The 22452-nt window shown below is 42.4% G+C and overlaps 1 protein-coding gene across 4 annotated transcripts in view; it reads right to left on the reverse strand.

The window, feature by feature from the left end:
• The window catches only part of TBX15 (T-box transcription factor 15), a 110280-nt gene that overhangs the window by 73702 nt on the left and 14126 nt on the right, over positions 1-22452 (reverse strand). Inside the window, exon 2 of one of the 4 annotated variants that reach the window (XM_035700773.2) lies at positions 9229-9321. The exons of the other annotated variants lie outside the window; for them this stretch is intronic. The gene's annotated coding sequence lies outside the window, so the exon portion shown is untranslated. The remainder of the gene's footprint in view (positions 1-9228; positions 9322-22452) is intronic. 4 annotated transcript variants of the gene reach the window in all.

Raw genomic sequence — 22452 nt, forward strand, 5'->3', positions numbered from 1 at the left:
TCTACAAGGAACTATAGAGCCACTCCAGGGCCACAAGACTAAGCTAACACACATAAGAAAGCTTTATATTTACACAACTCAATACATCTCATTACTGTATCTCCCATGTTACACATCCCAAAACAATTGGAGTTATTTCAGAAAAGCAATCAATCAATGAATAATTCGTAGACAGACACAATGGGAGATGCCAATAAGTAAAATAAGGGGCTCTGCCCCAAGGCATTTACAACCTAAAGTACAGACAGTATGGAGATATAAAATTATTGGGCCAGAAAAAAACCTTGGCATGCTTATCTGCTAGGTAATATTCTCTCTGCAAGAGTCTGGCAACATCATTCTCAAGAGCAATTTTACAAAGACTCAGAGTTCCTTGCTCTAGGATAATTGGGAGTGAATAAAGGCAGACAATGTCATAGGTCATGCTATCCTACTTCAACTCCATGATCCTGGTCTAGGCTCCAAGGAATGCTTATGTATGGAAATTCAGTGAGACCCAAGACTTTGTTACAGCAGCCCATTCTTCCCTATCTGTGTCCCATTGAGATTTATAGCCCAGGTGTAAAAGGTCATCTATGAAACAGTTCATCTTTCTAGGCAAGGTAAATGTTCAGAGTTTATCCTAGGTCTTGCTTGCCTTCTCCATCCTCATCCATAAGAATTAGCACAGACTTACTACTGGCACCCATATAATGCAGTGGTGATTTATATACTTTCATGTGGCATTTGTCATGGCTTAGTGTAGGCTCTTCTTGTCTTCCCTACTAGAATATAAATGACTTGGGAGCAGGGACCATATTTTATGCCCTAGAGAATCAACAAAGACTAAGCCCAGAACCAGCCATCACTAGATATATTAACTGTCAGTTTTAGTTGCAGTTCTTAACGAACACACCCAAATAAAGCATGCTTTATTTGGTCAAATATATATATCAGTCAAAATGTCAAAATGATATATCAATGCACCTGTGCAAATTATACCCAGGCCTGAAATGCTAAATAAACCAAAGCAGAACAATGGATTCAAAGAAGACTAACTGATGACACCTTTTTATAGGAAATGCTGATGATGTCACATTTGGAACATGCTGCCTAGTACAATGAACGTAACAAATGACATGGAGGGCGTCTGGGTGGCTCAGTTGGTTAAGCAGCTGCCTTCAGCTCAGGTAATGATCCCAGCATTCTGGGATCAAGCCCTGCATTGGGCTCCCTGCTCTGTGGGGAGCCTGCTTTTCCCTCTCCCTCTGCTGGCCACTACCCCTGCTTGTCCTCTTTCTCTCTCTTTCTGTCAAATAAATAAATAAATAACATTTTTTTTAAAATGACATGGAATCCAATCTCTGTCTTCAGCTAGAATAACCTCTCCAAAAAAAGAAAGGAGTTAATGAACTAAAATTTAATAATATTGTTCTAGAGATGGAGCTTGAAAAGTGCAAGACTCATCTGGAACATCTTGTTGCATCAGAAAGTAAGAAAGTGCTCAATGAAAAATGAGAACATGTCAAAGTATACAAGAATATGCAAAGCATATACAAAGCAGACCTCACTTTTCCTAAACATTTTTAAATATATATTTTTAAAAGATTTTATTTATTTATTTGAGAGGGAGAGAGAATATGAGAGAGAGAGAGAGAGAGAGAGATCACAAGCAGAGGAAAGGGCAGAGGGAGAGGCAGATTCCTCACTGAGTGGGAAGCCTGGTGTGGGAGTTCATCCAAAAGACTTCCACTGGCCAAGTCAGGAGTGATCTGAGTATCAACATAAATAAGAACAGGTTATAATCCATTAAATAATATAGGAACCTATGAGTCTAAGAGACTATTTAAATAAACAAATGCATAAATACATAAACATTTCACTTAGGTAACTAATAAAAAATAAAAGCTCCTCCTGCACTAGAAGGTCAACTAATACATACAGAAGGAATGACGGAGATAAAGATATCATCATCAATGGACTTCCAGTCCAGTTTCTGAGCCAGCATGTAAGGAGCTTAGACCTGAACAACTGAAAAGCCAACAACTCTTCTTGGATGTGTCAGAGAAATGAGGTCACAGAGCAAACCACTTTCGCCCAGAATTGAAGAGATAGACAGAAAGATACTAAGAATCAAAACTTACAGGAGAAAACCATGAGCACAAACTCCTGCAGGAATAGTGCAAGTCAGAAAAACTGATTATAATTGACCAACTGCTAGAGGCTCAATCTGGACAAGTATGAGAGTTAGAAACTCCAGGGGAACCTAGTCATAGGGGGCTCCCACACTTGTGTAAGTTTTCCTTCCAAGAGCTCTACCAGGAACTCTTCATAGCAACTAGCAAAGAAAAACCTCCTCGTGTTTCCAGCCTGGGGAGAAAACAAGGAACCATTTTGAAATATGCCACAGCATTCTAGTCTTAAAAAGGCCCACCATCAGGAAAAACTATTTACCAGAGCCTAACCTACATAGAGAAGAGAAATGCTCAACTCTGGCCACCCTCTAGGCATCCAGTCCCAACCACAAGGGAGAGAGGAGGATACTGGTGAGAGACACCAGAAAGATATGGGTGAAGTTCATGGTCCAGGGGCACAGGCTCACCTGTGCCCCAATCACAGGAGACTACAGAACACTCTCCTCCCTTGACAATGTCTACTCGCACTCCATTGTGGAACTAAATTAAAAAGCAGTAACAGAGCTGGAAAATCCCCAAATCCTTGGAAATTAAACAACACACTTTTTTCTAAAGATTTTATTTATTTATTCATGAGAGACAGAGAGAGAGAGGCAAAGACATACGCAGAAGGAGAACAGACACTCAACCACTTAGCCACCCAGGTGCTCCTAAATAACACACTTCTAAACAACACATAAATCAAAGAAAAAAAATCCCAAGAGAATTTTTTGAATACTTTAAATGAAAATGGGAAATAATCAACAATGGATACTAAAACAAATGGGTGAAAGTTTGATTAGGAACAAAACATACAGTCTCAAAATAACTCTATAAATTGTTTATTAATTTCAAAGTAGAACCAACTAACTTTATGGTGGAGAGAACCATCTGGCACTATCTTACCCAAGTGACCAAAGTGAATATCACCAAGATGGTGCGACTAACCCTATTGTGTCAATTATTTCACAATGTAATCATATATCAAATTATCACATTGTACCCCTAAAATTTATACAATGTTATATTTCAATGAAATCTTAATACAAGTGGGAGAAAAAAAAAAAAACAAGGGGCAAGGAAAGCAGCTGGGTGATATTGTCTCAAAAAAAAAAAAAAAAGGAAATTAAACATCACCAAAATTGGGATAAACCACTACCATGAGCTTTTGATATGGCAAACTGAGGATATATCACTTCTGGTATATATGGCAGTGGTATTCCTGCCAAAGATGTATAATCTGAATCTAAACATGAGAAAACAATAGACAAACCAAATTTAGGAACAGTCTACAAAATAACTGTGCCCTTCAAAAACTTAACAAGGTCAAGAAAGAAAAGGAAATGCTGAGGAACTGTTCCAGATTAAAGGAGATTAAAGGAATTTGACAACCAAATGTGATGCATGATCTTGGATTAGACCGTGGATCCAGGAAAAAGGAATAGCTGTAATGAATGTTAGGACAACTGGTGAAAATTGAATATGGACTGTGGATTATATAACAGATTAGATTAATGAATGAGGCCTCTAATTTACTAACAAATATTTCAGAAAACAATTATATATTTATATGTATACCTGTGTGTACATATGTACATGCATGTGCAGCTCATATGTATTATGTGTGTTCATATATAAATGTGTGTTCATGCATATACATGTTTATTCATACCTGTGTGTGCTCATATGTATATGTGTATGCATGTATGCACACAGAAAGAGCTAATAAAGCAAAATATAAACAATTAGTGAATCTCAGTAAAGGGTATATAGATAGAAATCCTTTGCACAGTTCCTATAACATTCCTGTAAATTTGATATTCTTTCAAAATCAAAAGTTTAAAAAAATACTTAATTCTGGGAAACTATCAAAAAGATTGTGAAAAAAGTCACGCTGAGAGCTGAAACAATACTTACAGTTTTTAAAATTAGATTAAATCTGCAAACACACCAAAATTACAGACGTTACAGCAAAAGTTTGCCTAATAAAGCTGAAGATTCAAAATGGGTTCTCTAGCTCCTGACTACCTCCTGACTACCTCCATTCACGTGAAAATTTTTAAAAGTTATATTTGATTGGGGCACCTGGGTGGCTCAGTTGGTTAAGCATATGCCTCCGGCTCAGCTCGTGATCTCGGGGTCCTGGGACTGAGTCCTATGGCCAGCTCCCTGCTTAGCCTGTATACCTCCCTGCTCATGCTCTCTGAGTCCTATGGCCAGCTCCCTCTGCCTGTATACTTCCCTGCTCATGTTCTCTGTCTCTCTCAAATAAATAAATAAAATCTTTTTTTAAAAAAATCAGATTTAAAAATAAAATAAAAATAAAAAAAAATAAAAAAATCAGATTTGATTATGGAATATTATGTTTAACTAGTTATTGCAGCACTGGATGAAATGCAAGGTCCTGTGGAGCAACAGAAATAATTAAGTTTTGAAAATACAACCATACCCTTGACAATAATCAAAATAATCAAATAATCAAAAAGGAAATGAAGAATTTGGTCAACATTGGACCAATCCAATGAGTGATCAACCTTTAATTCAGGGTAATGCCTTGGCCCAATGTCCCTTTCCCAGATCCAGGAGTTGGGGTCTCCCTAGAGCAGGGCCAGGACAAGGACAAGGTGAATAAGGCAAAATTGAAAGCAGCACCAAAAACATCAGTAATCAAAATACACAAAATTTTAATGCAATATTCTTAAAAATAAAAATACAAAAGCCAGTGATAAAATATCAAATATCATATAAAGACAGTGTTATGGATGGACTGTGTCCCCCTAAAATTTGTATGCTAAAACTTTAATCCCCAATGTGATGGTATTTGAAAGGGGGACTTGGAAAAATAACCAGAGCAAGAGGAGACCATGAGGATGGGGCCCTCATAATGGGATTAGTGCCCTTTTAGGAAGGGACACACCAGAGTGTGCTCTCTGACTGGTGTACACCCTGACTCTTTGCCCCTCTCTATCTCTGACTCTGTCTCTATCTCTGTATTTCTCCCTCTCTTTCTACCACATGCAGCCATATGCAAGCCAGGAAGAGAGCTCTCCCCAGAAACTGACTCCACCAAACCTTGATCTTGGACTCCCAGCCTCTAAAACTGAGGGAAATAAATGTCTGCTGTTTAAGCCACCCAGTGTGTTGTGGCAGCCTGAGCTGACTAAAACAGACAAGATCGGTATTACTGCCACCCCAATGTTTTGACAGGTTAGCTCACCATAGATTTTTTTTCACGTTGAATTCAATTATTGTCAATATTGCACTAAAACATTACTCACCTTGATAGTGAGGTCAGTGTGCCTCGCCCAAGTGCTGGCCCTCCCCTGGGAACATGGTCTAGAGCTGAACTCTGCTCCCACCACAACATCCTCACCTGTTGCCAGTGGCCCGCCCTCCTGCAGCAAAGCAGCCAAAGCCCCGTGGTTCCTGGCCGGTGTTCCGCCAATGTCTTGCCTTGTTAGGCAATGTTGAGGTGCTCACCAGCTCCCTGCCAATTCCACCTGGCCAGCCCTGCCTTGTCTGCTTTCCAATGGCCTGGTTCCAAAGAAGGAAAATATTAAACAGATGTCTCACCCCCCTCCCTGAGGGGGCAAAGATAAAGGCTGAATAGTAAGTGAGATGGCAAGTTGATAAAGGAGGGGTCGAAGACCGTGATTGGCGGCCCAGGGTTACTTATACTACTTAATAGGGAGTCTGGGAGAAGAGGCGTCCTACCAGTCATCAAAGAATATAATGTCTTCCGTTATACATGTACACATAATGGGACACTAAACACATGTTCTGGTAAGTTCCCTCAAGAGAGAAGGTAGGAATGAAGATGAAAGGGGAGGTGGAACGGAGGAAGGGAAGCTGAAGATTAAATGCCTACTCTGCACCAGGAGCTGTGCTAGGTGCTTCCCATATTCACTCACCGAGTCCTCCCACCACATGCTGAGCCGGGAAGGAATCACTCTGCCCCTCTGCCAGAAAGCTTTCAGGCGCATAAGAGCATGTATTTATAGACATCTGCATGAGAGACCATCAGCCCTCCCTGCTGGAAGGCAGAAAGCTGTGGCCTGCCAGGTGTGCTTCTGCATCTGAACACGAAACGTACGAGGTGTCTCGGGCCGGTGCCTGGGAGATGATGGTCCTTGATATTTCCAGAACCTGACCTCTGTCAGCACTGCATGGGCTCCAGCCTCTGTAGCTGGAAAACACACACCATTGCTGCCAAGCTGGGCGGGGCCCTCCCCAGAGTTACTGCTGCGGCAGCACCTGTTTCGTTGCTATGTGTTTTACCCATCTCCTAAACTCACCCTGCCATGCTGAACGCTAGCAAAATACAGAGTTGTGCTCTGCAGAACCATGTCTGTCCTCCGCCGGGCTCCTAATCCATCACTCCCAAATAGGGGATGAACTCAGTTCAGGGTGTTCCGAGAGCTACCCGCAGACCAAGTGAGAAAGAGACAAGATCTGACTTCAAAACCAGAATAAGCACAAATATCTGCAACGAATTCAACATATCCAAAAACACCCTGATTAAAAGTTGAGTTAGGAGCCAATTTCTCCTCCTTGTAGAAGAAACACCTGGAATATATTGCCTCGGGGTGGAACAGAGAGGCATGTTTCCGGTGGCTTCCCAGAGAGGAGAAATCCATGGAGGAGACCAGCTTTCTCTGCATCTCTCCTGCACTCCAAAAAAAAAAAAAAAAAAAAGACCTAGCAACTCCAAGATTATCAAGACAACTGCAGCCCTGCAGGCCAGCTGAGGAGTCCCTGGAGCAAAACAAAACTTGGAGAGAGAAAGAAAAACAAAGAAGAGGAAGAGGGAAGGGAGAGCAAAGGAGGGGAACGTCTGGCGGGAGCTGGCGGGTTTGAGTGAGGTGGGATGGGGGACCCCTCCGCTATTTCTGCTTCTGCTTTTGGTGGCCTCTCCATCTTGCTGTGTTTATGGACCTGACATGACTTTCTGCCCAAGTACACTCCCTAGGCTTGCACTGGAAAACTTGCCACCTTCCCCACAGTTCAGGTTCCATCTGATTCATACCAGGAAGTTCTGGTTTCCGGAGCCCAATGCATTTTTACAACTGGATGGAAAAAAAACGATGCAAATCAGATGCCGAGAACATCTGTAGCTCCTCACTGCACTTGTGCACTTGCACCATCCCTCTTGCCACCAGCTAGCTCCCCCATCTAACCTTCCAGGTAACTGACTTGAGTGACCAGATTCAGTGACTGAAGTCCTCCACACTTTGGTGTCCACCAGCTGCCAGCTTCCCAGGACCCCCAAAAGAGGGAGCCAGTTCCCAAAAGCACCAAAATTTCCACAACAACACAGGGTGAGGCAGGAGCCCAAATAGCAGAATGAAGGAAAGGTCTGCGCGAATGTAGGCCAGGGCAGGAAGCACAGGGTTGTAATTTATGGGACATGACACAGCCTCCCAGGCAGGCCAGTGTGTGAGCCGACAGTTTCCCTCAGGATCAGGCCTTCGTGTTTCAAAGCTGAGCAGGCATGAGGAAACAGGGACAAGTCGTCACTCTGACTCAATCAAATGTTTGCTACTCATTGCTTGAAGTGGGGGAGGGACGGTTAGAACGGAGGTCTGGTCCACACAGCAGTGGCTCAAAGTGCAATTTAATCATCCTGGGCTTGATCCAACCTATCCTGTCAGTGTGAGGGAGGAACAATTTGTTACCGCTGCTGTCATGGGCACTGGGCAACCTTAGCCAGGGACCTGCAGGCAGCAGTCCCAGCAGAGGCTAAAGCAGAAGAAGGGGGGGGGGGGTGGCAGCAGTATGGACCATGAGGGCAGCAGGAGAGAGATGTCTCCACAACGACAGGGGATTCATGCAAGATCTTCCTTCATCTAGGCCCTGCTGCTGGGACACCTGGGGGGAATCAAGAAACTACGAATGACCTCCGGCTCCCTCCCAGCCCAGGCGAGGTCAGCTGTCCCTGCTCTGTGCTCCCACAGACTCTGCACATACTCCGTGGGAGTACTCATCACCTGTGTTACATTGATCTGTGGACGCATCTGTCTTCTTGAGAGCAGGGCCTGTGTTCATCTGCTTTCTGCTTCCCAGCACCTAGGAGCCTGTCTGCCTAGGTTCATGCTTGAATGAATGAACTACCACTATGACCAGAGTGTGATTCTTTCTCTCTCTGCCTCCTGATGGGGGGCAAGGGGGGGGCGGGTACTGCTGTGCTGTAGAGAAGTCTCTACTTTTTGGGATTGGCAGCCATCTTTGTGAGAACTAGTTGGGATCAAGGCAGCCGTCTTTGCAAGGACAAAGGAGCATGACTCAGGGTTGGTTTGTCACTGCCCTGCAGACTTACCTGTCCCAACTAAACTCTGATCTCCCTGGGGTTGCCTGGGTGGCTCAGTGGTTGAGGATCTGCCTTCAATTCAGGGTGTGATCCCAGGGTCCTAGGATCCAGTCCCACATTGGGCTGCCTGTGGGGAGCCTGCTTCTCCCTCTGCCTGTGTCTCTGCCTCTCTGTGTGTGTCTCTCATGAATAAATAAAATCTTTAAAAATAAATAAATAAACTCTGGTCTCCCTGTTCCTTTCTTCCCCCATCCCACATGTTATCATCTTATTTGCTACCGTCACATGAATCTTCCTAAGGCACAATCCTGATGACCCACTGGCATTAACTGATCACTACCCATGGACAACTTTATGTAATTCATAAAACAAACCTTTACAGGTATGGAAATTGAAGCAAGAATTTAGGCAATCTGCCCATGTTTTCAGAGCCTGTGAAGGACACAGTCACAGCTGAAACCCAGTCTAAGCTCATCACTATGCTCCTCAAAATCCTGCATGGATTCCAAATACCTAGTTACTTATTCTTTGTGACTACATTTTAAACTGTTCCTTACTCATCTACCTGCTGTAAGTGTTCAAAAAATACTTGTTGAACTTGTTGAATAGTTGAATGGACTATTTTGTCTTAGGGCTTTTGTAAAAACAACTTGAAAAGCTAGTGTATGGGTCAAAGAAGCATAGCACAGGGATGGAATAAGCACCGAGGATCGCAACTGCTAACAGCCACTCTCTGGGGAAAGAGGGATAGTCATGCAGGAATCTTACCCTGAGTACCCCTCCAGGCTTTTCCAGGGGTCCCAATTCTTTCCCACTACAGGAAGGGATAAACACCCTTCATAGATTTCCTCTCACTCCCAACTGCAAGGAAAACAGTAACACTAATTAGTTGTAACAGGGTGTTCATTTCACACAGTTCTCAGCAGGTTGCCCTGCTGTTCTTTGAAATGGCCTGGAAACAGCCTTGATTTTAAACATCTGAAGATAATTGAACCAAAGTTGCACCCAGAAACCCTGAGTGACATGCCTTTTATTCTCTCCCTCACTAACAAGAAATGTTTGCTGCCATTTCTTATTTACTCAACACCTTGAAAGCCTCCGGCACTGACGACTTGCACCCCAGGATCCTAAAAGAGTAACTTAAAGTAATGATTGGTAGTCAATGGAGGAGCAGAGAAGCCTGAGAGATTAAACAAAACCCTACGCCTGTTTAAAGGGAAGAAGGAATTGCCCTATAGACCTATAAACTGAGGCTCTGTATCTGGAAAAAAAATTGGGAAGTCGGGGGGAAGAACTGAAGAGAACTCATGACAAGATCAATTTGCAAATATTTTTCAAAAACAGGGATATTAGAGAAAATGGAAACATTTTCTAATCTATTGTTGGCAAGTGGGTGAGAAAATAGGCGGTCGCACGCGGTGGGTGGAAGTGTAAATTGCACCTTTTGGGGAGGACAATTTGGGAACACCTATCAAAATGATAAACGCCGTAACTTCTATGCAGCTCTACTTCTAGAATTTATTCTATAAATGCCATCATGAGGGTGGTCCAAAATGACGATGGAGCTGTATTTATAGAAGCAAATAACTGAAAACAACCTAAAAATCCATTAACATAGGTTCGATAAAACCTAGGCTAGACTTACACAATAGAATACTAGGTGTCAGGATCCCTGGGTGGCGCAGCGGTTTGGCGCCTGCCTTTGGCCCAGGGCGCGATCCTGGAGACCCGGGATCGAATCCCACGTCAGGCTCCCAGTGCATGGAGCCTGCTTCTCCCTCTGCCTATGTCTCTGCCTCTCTCTCTTTCTCTCTCTGTGACTATCATAAATAAATAAAAATTTAAAAAAAAAGAATACTAGGTGTCCTGTGAAACAGCAGGGAGGCGAACTCCTAAGTATGTCCATTCAATGCTCTCTAGTGTAACAGTTCAAAACTAAAGTCAAAAAAAAAAAAAAAAAAAACTAAAGTCATAAAGTCCAAAGTTATGTGCACTATGCCACAGTTAGTGTTTTAACTTTAAAGGCTTGCATATTTGCATATGTATGTACTTATACATAATGATTCAGACATATCATTTATATAATGACTCGTTATACATCCTGTATATATCTGAAGTGATGAAAAAGCCACCGGTAATGGCAACAGATCCTGGGATCATTAACTAGAAGGCCAGGGATGGGAGATTACTTTTCACTTTATGCTTTTCAGTAATTACTTTTTGTGCTGTTGGAACTAATTTATATGTACACAAATTATCTGAGCAGGGTTTTTTAAATTATTTATAAGTAAAAGAGGAGAGTAACAACTGTCCCAGCCTATTAGAGAATAGAACTTTGTAGGTCACCATGATCAGACATGCTTTAAGGGGAAAAGGAGACTAGAACTCATCCTGTGATTTTGAGGCTTTGATTTCAATCTTTCAGCGAAAACCTACAAACACACTTGCCAAGTAGACAGTGATTCAACAGATATAGAGGTAACCAGAGGCCAATCACACTGACAGGCCCAAGGAAGTACCTGATGATCTCTGTCCTTCAGCAGGGATTTAGCAAATAGTGCAGAGCAGGTGCTCCTGGGCAGGAGGAGGAAACAAACAGTAGACATTTGGGGCCAGAAACACTGGCTCCTCAAAAAGAATGAAGGAGGGACGCCAGGGTGGCTCAGTGGTTGAGCCTTCGGCTCAGGGTATGATCCTGGGTCCTGGGATCTAGTCCCACATCGGACACCCCACAGGGAGCCTGCTTCTCCCTCTGCCTATGCCTCTGCCTCTCTCTGTGTCTCTCACGAATAAATAAATAAAATCTTTAAAAAAAAAAAAAAAAGGAAACCATCCGTTTCACTACCACCTGCCGAAGGCACAGCCCTCAGCCAGACCCCTGCAGAACTAGAGGAAAACTCACTGCATACTTGGAGGTCCACACAGTGTAACACAGTATCCTGCCTGCCTCCAGCGCACGCTCTCATCTCCTTTTTTTTTTTAATTTTTTTTTATTTATGATAGTCACACAGAGAGAGAGAGAGAGGCAGAGACATAGGCAGAGGGAGAAGCAGGCTCCATTCCCCGGGAGCCTGACATGGGATTCGATCCTGGGTCTCCAGGATCGCGCCCTGGGCCAAAGGCAGGCACTAAACCACTGCGCCACCCAGGGTTCCCACGCTCTCATCTCCTACCCTACTGCCAGCATAAGAGAAGCACAGTGTGTGGAAGCTGGGGGTGGGATGAGGATGTTCGCAGGAAATCCACAGGTCTATCCTGGAGCTCTACTCACACCTGGCTATTTTTGATGCAACTTGTCTTCATTTGCTTTCCCATCCCTAAAATAAGAGGACAAGTGGCTCCATTCTGTGTGGTTTCGAGAGAATCAAAGGAGATTATCATGATTTTTCATACAAGGATGGACAATGCTTTGAGAAAATAAACTTCTATACAAATGTAAAATATTAGCAATATTGCACAAGTGATCTTTCTGGTGAAAAGTCGGCAATTTGACTACAATCGTAGAATAAGTTGGTTCAGTCAAAACAGTCAACACTAACAGAACCCAAAGCTATGATTCGTTAATTAACTGCCACGCACATAAAATAAGCGCTTCTTGCAAGGCAGGGGTGTTGTGAGGACTGCACATAGAGAAGCCAGACTCCTGACTCAGAAAATGCCAGGTCTAGTCAAGGAAAAATGTGAACAAATAATTGTATCCCCATATCATCACTACTGTGTTTTATTAGAGGTATAAATACAGTGCCACAGGAGAAAAAGCATTAAGCCTGTGGTATGGCATTGACTCCAAATACAGACAAACCCAAAAACCAAAGTATACACACTAATGACAACTGCTCACTACACTGCACACGTATTTGGTAAGGGATCTGAAAGATATTAGTAATACTTTTTGTAACAAAATATTAATCAACGTATTTCTTTAGTATCATTCTGATTGAGTTAAGGCTCTCATCAAACAATCACAAAACTAAAGAACCAAAAATGACCCTATCATGGGTGAATCATTTCAGATTTCAGTCATAGGAACACTGGGGAAAAATTAAAGAAATGGAGACACCTGGGTGGCTCAGTTGGTTAAGGGTCTGCCTTCAGTTCAGGTCATGATTTTGGGGTCCCGGGATCAAGCCTCATGCCTGACACCCTGCTCAGTGGGGAATCTACTTGTCCCTCTCCCTCTGGCCCTAGACACCCCCCACCCGTGGCTCATGCTCTCTCTAATTGTCTTTCTCTCAAATAAATAAAATCTTTTTTAAAAATCAAGGAAATAACCTGCAAGGAGCAGCATTATTAGGCAATATTTTAATCAAGATAACTTCAAATAACATGTTCACCACCAAGTTCAGATTTTTTGTTCTCCATGTGCCTGAAAAATATAGCTGTATTCCTCCCTCCAACTCGATATATCCCATGCATCAGTTAAGAGGAGACTGAGAAGTAGAAGATAAAACATGCCAAGCAGTTGCCTAGAGCCATTGAGACAAAAGGAAAGGTTAACCAAATGTTTCACTTCTAAACTTGTGTTTTATTCAACCTGGTGTTCCATTCAGGACTAAATATCATTCTATGAGTTGCAAATGTTGAGCAGAGCTCCCTGAATTAACCTGCATAAAATTAAATTTAATTCTAATTTAATTCCCTTCCAGAATGGTATTCTATTGCCAATATGAAAACCCTGAAGGAGTTTCATTTTCCATGACCTCTATAAAGCAGCAAGTTGTATTTGCCACAACCAGAAAAACATTCTGAGCCTTATTTGCCTAGGGAGCCTGTAATCAGATATGACTTACTGGCACACATTATTTCAATAGCCACTCGTCATTCCTATTAAAACAAAAAGTAATTTTCTGATGTTGTTACAATAACAGCTGTTCTCAGATATGACATTTATTTGGGTGCTGATAGAACAATAGTTTTAAAAATACAGGTTCCAGAGAATTCTTGTCATATGCAAACATACACTGTCCCTCGTCTCCTGTGAATTTCTAAGGAAAACACAGTGGTAGAGAAGAGTGGTTTCCAAACCTGATTGCCCATTAAAATCATCTGAGGACTTCTCTAAAACACAGACTTCGCCACCTCCTCCAGTTCAGATCTCCTAAGAGAAGTCAACCATGTTGGGGCCCCAGAATCTGTCCTAGAAAGGCACCCTTTAGATATATTAGGCAGTCAACCTAGTATAGACCATTGTTTGGTGCATGGCATCCTCTAAAAAAACAAACAAAAACAGGTGGGCAAATTAGGGGAGAAAAGTTGGCCCTGAGGGCTTAGCAGTTTCTGAACAAATCAAGGAAATTTGAGTGTGGCTTGACTAAGATGATATCAAGGAATCAGTGTTGATCATGGTATGTGTGATGATGTGATTATATCTAAGTCAGCAGATGATCCTCTTTGGAGGTCTCCTCAAGTACTGAAATGCTTAGTGGTAAAATGCCAGAAAGCCTAAGGTTTGCTTTTTAAAATGCTCCAGCAGGGGCGCCTGGGTGGCTCAGTCACTTTTAAGCATCTGCCTTTAGTTCTTTGATCCTGGGATCAAGCCCCAAGCCCCACGTTGGGCTTCTAACTCATCTGGGAGCCTACTTCTCCCTCTCCCTCTGCCCCTTCCCCTGCTTGTGATCTCGTGCATGTGTTCTCTCTCTCTCTCTCTCTCAAATAAATAAATTAAATTGTTCTTAAAAATATAAATAGGGGGCACCTGGGTGGCCCCTGGTTGAGCAGCTGCCTTGGCTCAGGGCATGATCCTGGGATGCCAGGATCCAGTCCCACATTGGGATCCCCAAAAAGAGCCTGCTTCTCCCTCTGCCTATGTCTCTGCCTCGCTCTGTGTGTCTCTCGTGAATAAATAAATAAGATCTTTTAAATAATAATAATAAATATATAAATATAAATAAATAAACAAACAAATAAATAAGTAGATGAAATATTCCAGCAAGAAAGAAAAGAGATGGTGGGACAAGTACAGAAAGAATGGTGATAACACTGATGAAGGTGGAGGGAGGGCTCCCAGTATTTCCATGGTGAGAAAGTTTCCTAATAAAATGTTTAGTTGTCTGAAAGAGAACAATAATAGTAACCAGAGCCCGTTTCTGCCACTACCTTTGAAAGAGCTGGATGGCATGCTGCCTCCTCCCCTGGTTGCATGGAGAAGTAAGAGGGCAGAGAGGGCAGATCATGTACCTGGACCTCCAGTACCTGGAGGTACCTGATATTTTTTCCTTATAAGAAGACTTTCCAAAACTTTGAAAAAAAATGAAGAAGAAGAAGACTTCCCATTCAATATTCTACCCTGAAAATGGAATTAGGGCCCTTTCCCTCACCATAACGTAAGCAATGTTTTTGAAATTGACCCTTGTATCTTGAATTTTTCTTTAAGAAATTCCCCCTTTTTAAAAATATTTATTTATTCATGAGAGACACAGAGAGAGAGCCAGAGACACAGGTAGAGGGAGAAGCAGGCTCCATGCAGGGAGCCCGACGTGGGACTCGATCCCGGTCTCCAGGATCACACCCTGGGCTGAAGGCAGCGCTAAACCGCTGAGCCACCAGGGCGATGGGGGAGGTGGGGGAAGCGATAGGGTAACTGGTGATGGGTATTAAGGAGGGCACCTGATGTGATGAGCACTGTATTATATGCAACTGATGAATTACTGCACTCCACATCTGAAACTAATGATGTTCTATATGTTGGCTAATTGAATTTAAATTCAAAAAGAAGAAGAAGGGGGTGCCTGCTTGGCTCAGTCAGTTAAGCGTCTGCCCTGGGCTCAGATCATGATCTCAGGGTCCTAGGGCTGAGCCCTGTGTTGGGCTCCTTATTCACTGGGGAGCCTGCTTCTTCCTCTCCCTCTGCCGCTCCCACTACTTGTGTGCGCTCTCTCTCTCTCACTCTCTCTCTTTCTCTCTCAAATAAATAAATAAAATCTTCTTAAAAAAATGAAGAAGAAGAAGACTTCCCATTCAATATTCTACCCTGAAAATGGAATTAGGGCCCTTTCCCTCACCATAACGTAAGCAATGTTTTTGAAGTTGACCCTTGTATTTTGAATTTTTCTTTAAGAAATTCCCTGAAACAGGACACTTTCATTTTTAAGCAGTAATACACAGAATCTCTGAGTTTGGCAGTGCAAGAGGTGAAATCCAAGTCATTAACAGAATGAATCCATTTTTCAGACCCAACAAAAATACAAAATCTGCCACAGGAAGATATGACTTTTAGCAAATTTGATATATGAAAATTTGGCATTACTGAAGTGATAGGAATTTGCTTTCACTTTATCAAAGGATTTTTTTTCTTGTCCTGCATGGCATTTCACTCTAGAATACCTAAAAACAGCAAACAACTTTTGTATATTGAAAAGTAAGTTTATTATCCAATAATTCTATTACCTATTTGTCAAAAATTCATATAATTCAGAGTCAGGTATAGCAGCACCTTATTATAAGTCCCACTGATTAAAGTTAAGTAGAAATTTATTTACAGGGTTTATTCAGATATCAGAAGAATTGGTACTGATAATATTTTGCACTGATATGTAAATAGGCTGTTTTGTTGATGCTGCCACATGAGGAAGGAAATATCCAGAAGCTCTAAGCATAGGAATGAGTTTGAGGGACTGTTGGCTCTGGTTTGGGCTTCTGAAAAAGGGCATTGGTGCCACACTTCTCATCTAAAATGAACATGCAATGTAGATATCAGATACTGGTTTGCAATGAACAGAGTCCCTGAGCCAGGCACAGAGAGCTTCTCTGTCCAGAGCCCCGTCCAGACAAAGATATCAGGCCTCAAACTCAAGCTTGATTACCAGGCACTTCAGGTTGTTTTTGTTTTTGTTTTCATTTTTAAAAATAAACATGGGTGAGATTAGAAAATCAATCTGGGGGGTTTCCCTAAGACAGAATAGCATGGATATCATAACCACTGCATCACCTACCATGGACTATGGTTAAAGAGAAGCTTTGCATGTCACAAAAGGCAGCTGGCACAAGAGTCAGAGCATCTCTTTCCCCAGAGAATCTGTGCCAAGTTCTGGAACATCCTGGACAAATGTACTTACTCTCTGTAGTGCAACTCAAAGGAGAGGCCTCTCCCCTCCTCCTATTGCTCAAGATCCTATCATCCTCTCCTCTGCTCTACATCTTTGCGAAACAGAAAAAAAAGGAGCTCAATCCATGTGATTATTACAAGGGCCACAAGGCAGCGACCTTCTAAAGTTAGTATCTTTAGAAGATACTAACTCTAACTCTAGGTTCTTTAGAAGATACCTGCTCCTGATCTTCTAAACCATGAGAGACCTTAAGGGAAGTCTATCATTTTGTTAAGAATCAGGATGGCAATGAGTGAATAACAAACTTTTAGACCTCTTGTAGACAATCCATGCTCCAGAGGACACACTCCAACATCTGAAGAGCCCTGTTGTCTTTCAGAGGTATGCCAATAGGGTCCTTCATGACCCCCAAACAGATCTGAGTGAGTGGCCATGTGACCCATTCCCAAGTTTGGGAATTTTCTTTCTAAAGAGGATCCATAATAAGCACTACATTGGAATGGTGGGCTCCCAAAAGACACCAGGACATTGAACAATTCCCTTGAGTCTGTTGGCAATTAACATTTAGCAGCCCACAAATTCATCTTGAAGAAGTATCCTCATGATTTAGGATCAAAGATATTCAACCGGAGAAAGGCAGACTCAGAGTCATCCCACTTGTTTACATATAAAGTGCAGAGAAGCTCTCTTTTCCCACAACTGGGAGCTTCAGGTCGATTGACCTCCAGGTAATTCTGCCTCCACTTTGCTGTGTTCAGAATGTAATAATGGCTCAGAGCCATGATCCCAGAAAAACCCATGACATCGGTTGCTCCCAGTGATCAGCCGCCACTGTAGGGATGGTAGCTGAGAGCCTAAACAAAGGTAGGTTTGGAAAGCTCTTCCTCTAAAGTAGGTTCCAGCTACTCACAGTTGTATGGCACCTCACAAGGCACAAAGGATGAAGAGAAATATCAAACTGAGGCTGTTTTTCCCCTTGATGCTCTGAGTCAGACCCAGGACAGTCCTAAGGGTCTTATATGTAAATGACAGGTACCAAAAAGTACTTGGCACTTAACACTTAGAAAAGTCTTGATCCCTGACTTTTCTTTATGACTGTGCTGGTTCCAAAATGTGTTCTCACAGAACTCCCTCACCTTCCTCAAGCCCCTACCCTGCTCAAAACTTACCTTATGTTTCAGAGGATTTTTCTCCTTTTTTTTCCTCCTGACAATTTGCCTTCTCCCATATCTTGGGGCAGAGCCCTGAGATGGGACCTCCTGTCAGCTCACTCAAGTATTTCTACTGCTCATGGGAAGGGACCGTCAGAAGAATTTCTGTCATTCTGTTTCAGCTACATGTAACTCTATGCTGCCTTCTTGGGCAAACTCATGCAATCTGTCTTTCATTTGGGGATATTTTTGCACTTCAGTTTAGCACTGGGGATTTTCAGATGCCCTTTTATTCTATTTCTTTTTCTCTCATGCTGGGCAGGAAACAGAGGCTGCCATAGACATAAGGCCTGAAACAAATAAGGTAAGATGGGGCAGAGGTACTCCCACAAGCTAATAGTGCTTCTATAGGCTAATGCCTCATCAGGAGGGAGCTTCCAAAATAGGCTCCATGCAGAAAGCATTCAGCAATCAGCTACAAAAATGCCTTGTTAATAGTACAATGAGGTATCCTCTCCTTCTTACTAAAATTCAGTGGTCTTATGTCCATTAGAGATAGAAAGACTCCAGAGTATAGAGACATCAATTGACACATCCAAGATCACACCTACAGGCAACTGGCAGACACCTCATGCTGGGTGTCTAGGACCATCTTGAAGCCAAATTATCTGCAAAGTGGCTGTAGCGGTTACAAAATCCATCACTAAAGTTTGACAGCTACTGATTCCATTTTACAAATGTTCAGGGAGAGCTAACAGGGATTCAGCAATGAGTAAGACACAGTGGTCCCCAGGGTTTTCCACTCTAGCCAATTTATAAAACAAATATGCTCTCCAAAAAGTTATCTTTCAAGGCAAAATATCTTAAGTGTCATAAGAAAGGTACAAAGCATTAAGTTGTATAGGCTTCTACTTAACCCCTTCTTCAGTGACCAGTTTTAAAATGTAGAAAAACACAATCAAAAGCACTGTGCGTGTGTGTGTGTGTGTGTGTGTGTGTGTGTACATATGCGCAAAGATAGCCACAGAACAAAGAGAGATGGCCAAGACCATCTCCTTGGCTATAGGCATTAGTTGTTCAAGAGTCAAAAAGTATATGTCAATCTAACAGGACAGCAAAAAGATAGCAGGCATATATCCCACCCAGGAAAGAAAGACTAAAGTCCTATTACTGGCCTGTTGGTATTCTATGAAGCCGAAAGAAGGACAGAAGCCTTGCCCAGAAATGGTCTAATCATATTACTTGGTGAAGACAAGCTCTCAAGAGGAGCTTGCTGATGATGGTAGCCAACAAGGAACCCCTGCATTTTTACCATCTTGGCTACTCCTTTGAGAGCCAAATATCATCTAGCTGAGACTCCTTTGTGACTATAAAACGACAGAAGTGCACTGGTACCATTTTGATAGGAAATCATAGAGACCCCTGAAAGTTTCCTTCATAGGACTCCTGAAAGACACCTAAAAAGTCTCCAGGGCAGACTTCAAGTGAAAAATAAAGCTGGTGGCACCCAAGAACTTCCTTCCATTAGCACAATACCCAAACCGTACGTGAGCTCTGCATGTTTGAATCTGTGCATCGTGTCAATTCACATTTGTATCAAATTGTCCTTTTTCATCAGGGAATATTTATGTCATGCTAGGTACTTAAGATGGATCTTGAAAGCAGGACAAATAAACTCTTTTAGGAACTTTAGGATAAAAGAAGGAAGAAAGTGTTTCAAACAGAAGGAGGAGCAGGTGCAACTGCATAGAGAATGATTAGAAAGCCTGCATACAAAGGAAACAAAAGCAGGATCTCAAAAAAGATATGTGCACTCCTATGTTCCCTGTAGCATTATTCACAATAGCCAAGCTATGGAAACAAGCGTCCATCAATGGGTGAGCAAATAAAGAAGATGTTACATACTGACAGAGTGGAGTATTACTCGGAGAAAGAAGGAAATCCTCCCATTTGCCACAGTATGGTTGGACTTGGAGCACATTATGCTGAGTGAAATAAGTCAGACAGAGAAAGGCAGATCCTGCATGATCTCACCTCTATGTAAAATCTAAAAAAGCTGGGCTCATAGAAACAGAGTAGAATGCTGGTTACCAAGGGCTGGGGGGGTAGGGGAATCAGGGAGATGTCAGTCGAAGAATACAAAACTTGCAGTGAGATGGATAAATACTAGAGATTTAATGCAAAGCATTGTGATTATAATTGACAACACTGTATTACATACTTTAAAGTTGTTAAGAGACTACATCTTAAAATTTCCTCACCCCAAAAGGTGGTAATCATATTGCAATATATAAATGTATCGAGTCAACACGCTGTATGCCATAAACTGATACAACACATGTCAGTTATGTGTCCACTTAAAAAAAAAATGTCAGCCTGTGTGAAGGGATGTGTTATGAATGGGGCAGCAATGGAATCAACTAAGAAAGGTAGTTTGGGATGATCCTGTGTCTGACACTCACCAAAAGTTTTCATAAGAACACTGAAGAGCTTCTGAGTTTTCTCAATTTACTAAAAGTCTAATTATGATCAAAGGAGACAGATGCTAATATTGGGTACTTTCTATGTGCCTGGCATTGTGCTAAGTATTTTGCATTTGCTATCTCCCTGAATTCTCACAGCAGCCCTGCAGCAGGCAGTGTTATCCTCATCTTCCATGTACTCAACTGAGGCAGAGTGAAGTCCCTTGCCCAAAGTCACATGGCTAGAATTATGTGCCCTGACGGGTCCACACCCCATGTTCTCCACCGTGTTCTGCTGCCTCCTTGATCCCAATCTATTGTCCTAGTCTCTCATACTAGCCAGTTCCTTCTGCCTCTAGGATATGAAGGGCCATCTGCTTCCCAAACATTTCATACTGATCCCTAAGAAAAGTCATCTGATGAAATAACAGGATTGGTACTAAGCTGACAAGATGATGCCCCACTTCAAAAAAAAAAAAAAAAAAAAAAAAAAAAACTCCTCAAATTTTATGAAACATACTGGATAAAAACCTCACAAAAGTTTACCTATACATATGCCCCAAAATTGCCCTTGCAATAAAGCCAGATCTGTCATTCTCAACACTCACCAGCAATGAGCCCCACAGCTGTGGAGGCCTAACAGTTTGGGCAGGAAAACAGACAGGCAAAGAAAAAGAAGAATGTAGTCAAGCCCCAAGGAAAAAAATGTTAACATCCGGAACCAATTCACCCACGCAGGCTGGGGGAACTGTTCCTCCCAGCTCTCCATAACACCCCTCGGCACCCCTGCCAGCCCTCCCCTACACACACGCACACACACACACACACACACACACACACAAACACACGGTCGCCAGAACTTCATTCACTCTTTGCTCATTCCTACAGCCATCAGATGTGTCTGTAGGAAGAGCTTCCTGCAATACCTACCACCCAGTCAGAATATCACAGAGATGCCTTAAATCTCTGTGATGTCACAGTCTAATCTGGGTAATGCACAGTTGCACCAGATGGGATCTAACGTTCCCAGGATTAATGCTGGCCGTGCAACCAGGGCTCTGAATGCTGGAGGAAAAATGAAATGGCCAAGGCCTGGCTGGTTTCATATCTTACAGAATCTACCTTTGTAATTGAACAGATCTCTTGAGTGACATCCAGCAAACCATCCAAGATTACAGAATTCATCTCATCCTCTGCCACACTCTATATTTCAAGAGTCTGGCTCCACATGGGTTCCTTGGGAAAGGAAGTGGGCACAGAGATTCATATGCTTCTGTTGAGGCAAGAGTATATTGAATCCTATGAATCGCTGCCTGCACAGAATGAGGTGGGCAGTAGGGAAAGGCAAAGCCTTAAAACAGAGATGGACTTTATTTCTCTTTTTAGTTTCTAGAAGCCACTTTTCTAACACGGGCACAACAAACAGGAATATGATAGACCTTACCATTACATAGCCAAGAAACACATTAATATACAGTCCACACACTGAAATCGGGGGTGTAGCTTTTCTCCAAATCCCTGTGAGAGACATCAGACTTCCTAAGAGAGGAATGTTACTTGGAGTGGAAGGGAAAGTGATGGAAAGACAGTGAACAGGTGGACCAGAAACCCTGAAGCCCATTACTCAGCAACCTGAAACTCACTGTTGGGCACACAACCATGTAGAACATGCTAGAAGAGTAAAGGAATACTTTGTAGAAGTATGTATAGGAATGAGAGATCTCTGCAAACAATCAATCCCATGCTAAACAAGGCTGCTCTAAATAGAGCTGTTATAAAATAAATGAATCGGAGCAGTCACTCAAAGGTTAAAGTTAAAGCCGAGACTCTGAGAGCTGGTGTTCTTGCTGTGGGTCCTCAAGGCGGTTACCTAATCCTGGGGCATTAAAAAGAAGCCACTGTGGAAATCAGAATCTCTTCCTTTGTAAATTCAATCCATGGCAAAGGGATTTCAGCTGTGATTGCTGAGTTTGAAAAAATCAGCAGTACTTAGAAATGCACAAATTGCTCGTCACTGCAACTGATACGTTTCTAAGCTGTTCCATTTTGAATCAATTACCAATAAGATTCCACCCATCCCGTTGTGAATGGAGAAGGGAATGGCTAAAACAGGGCAGTTACAGTCTCCCCTGAATTTCACTGCATGAGAGGATTTAGGATGAGCAGGTTTTAGATCAAATTCAGTATGTAGCCACCACGTTTCAGACACGGAGATTTCTGTGCATGAAGTCAAAGAGAAGTAAGTCAGGTTGGCATGGCTGCTCATGCCCTATTCCAAAGACCATGGCTCAGAAACTCCTCCCAGTATCACTGTCACACAGAGGCTTCCTCTAA

Source organism: Canis lupus, chromosome 17, assembly GCF_003254725.2.
Source record: "Canis lupus dingo isolate Sandy chromosome 17, ASM325472v2, whole genome shotgun sequence".
NCBI lineage: Eukaryota > Metazoa > Chordata > Mammalia > Carnivora > Canidae > Canis > Canis lupus.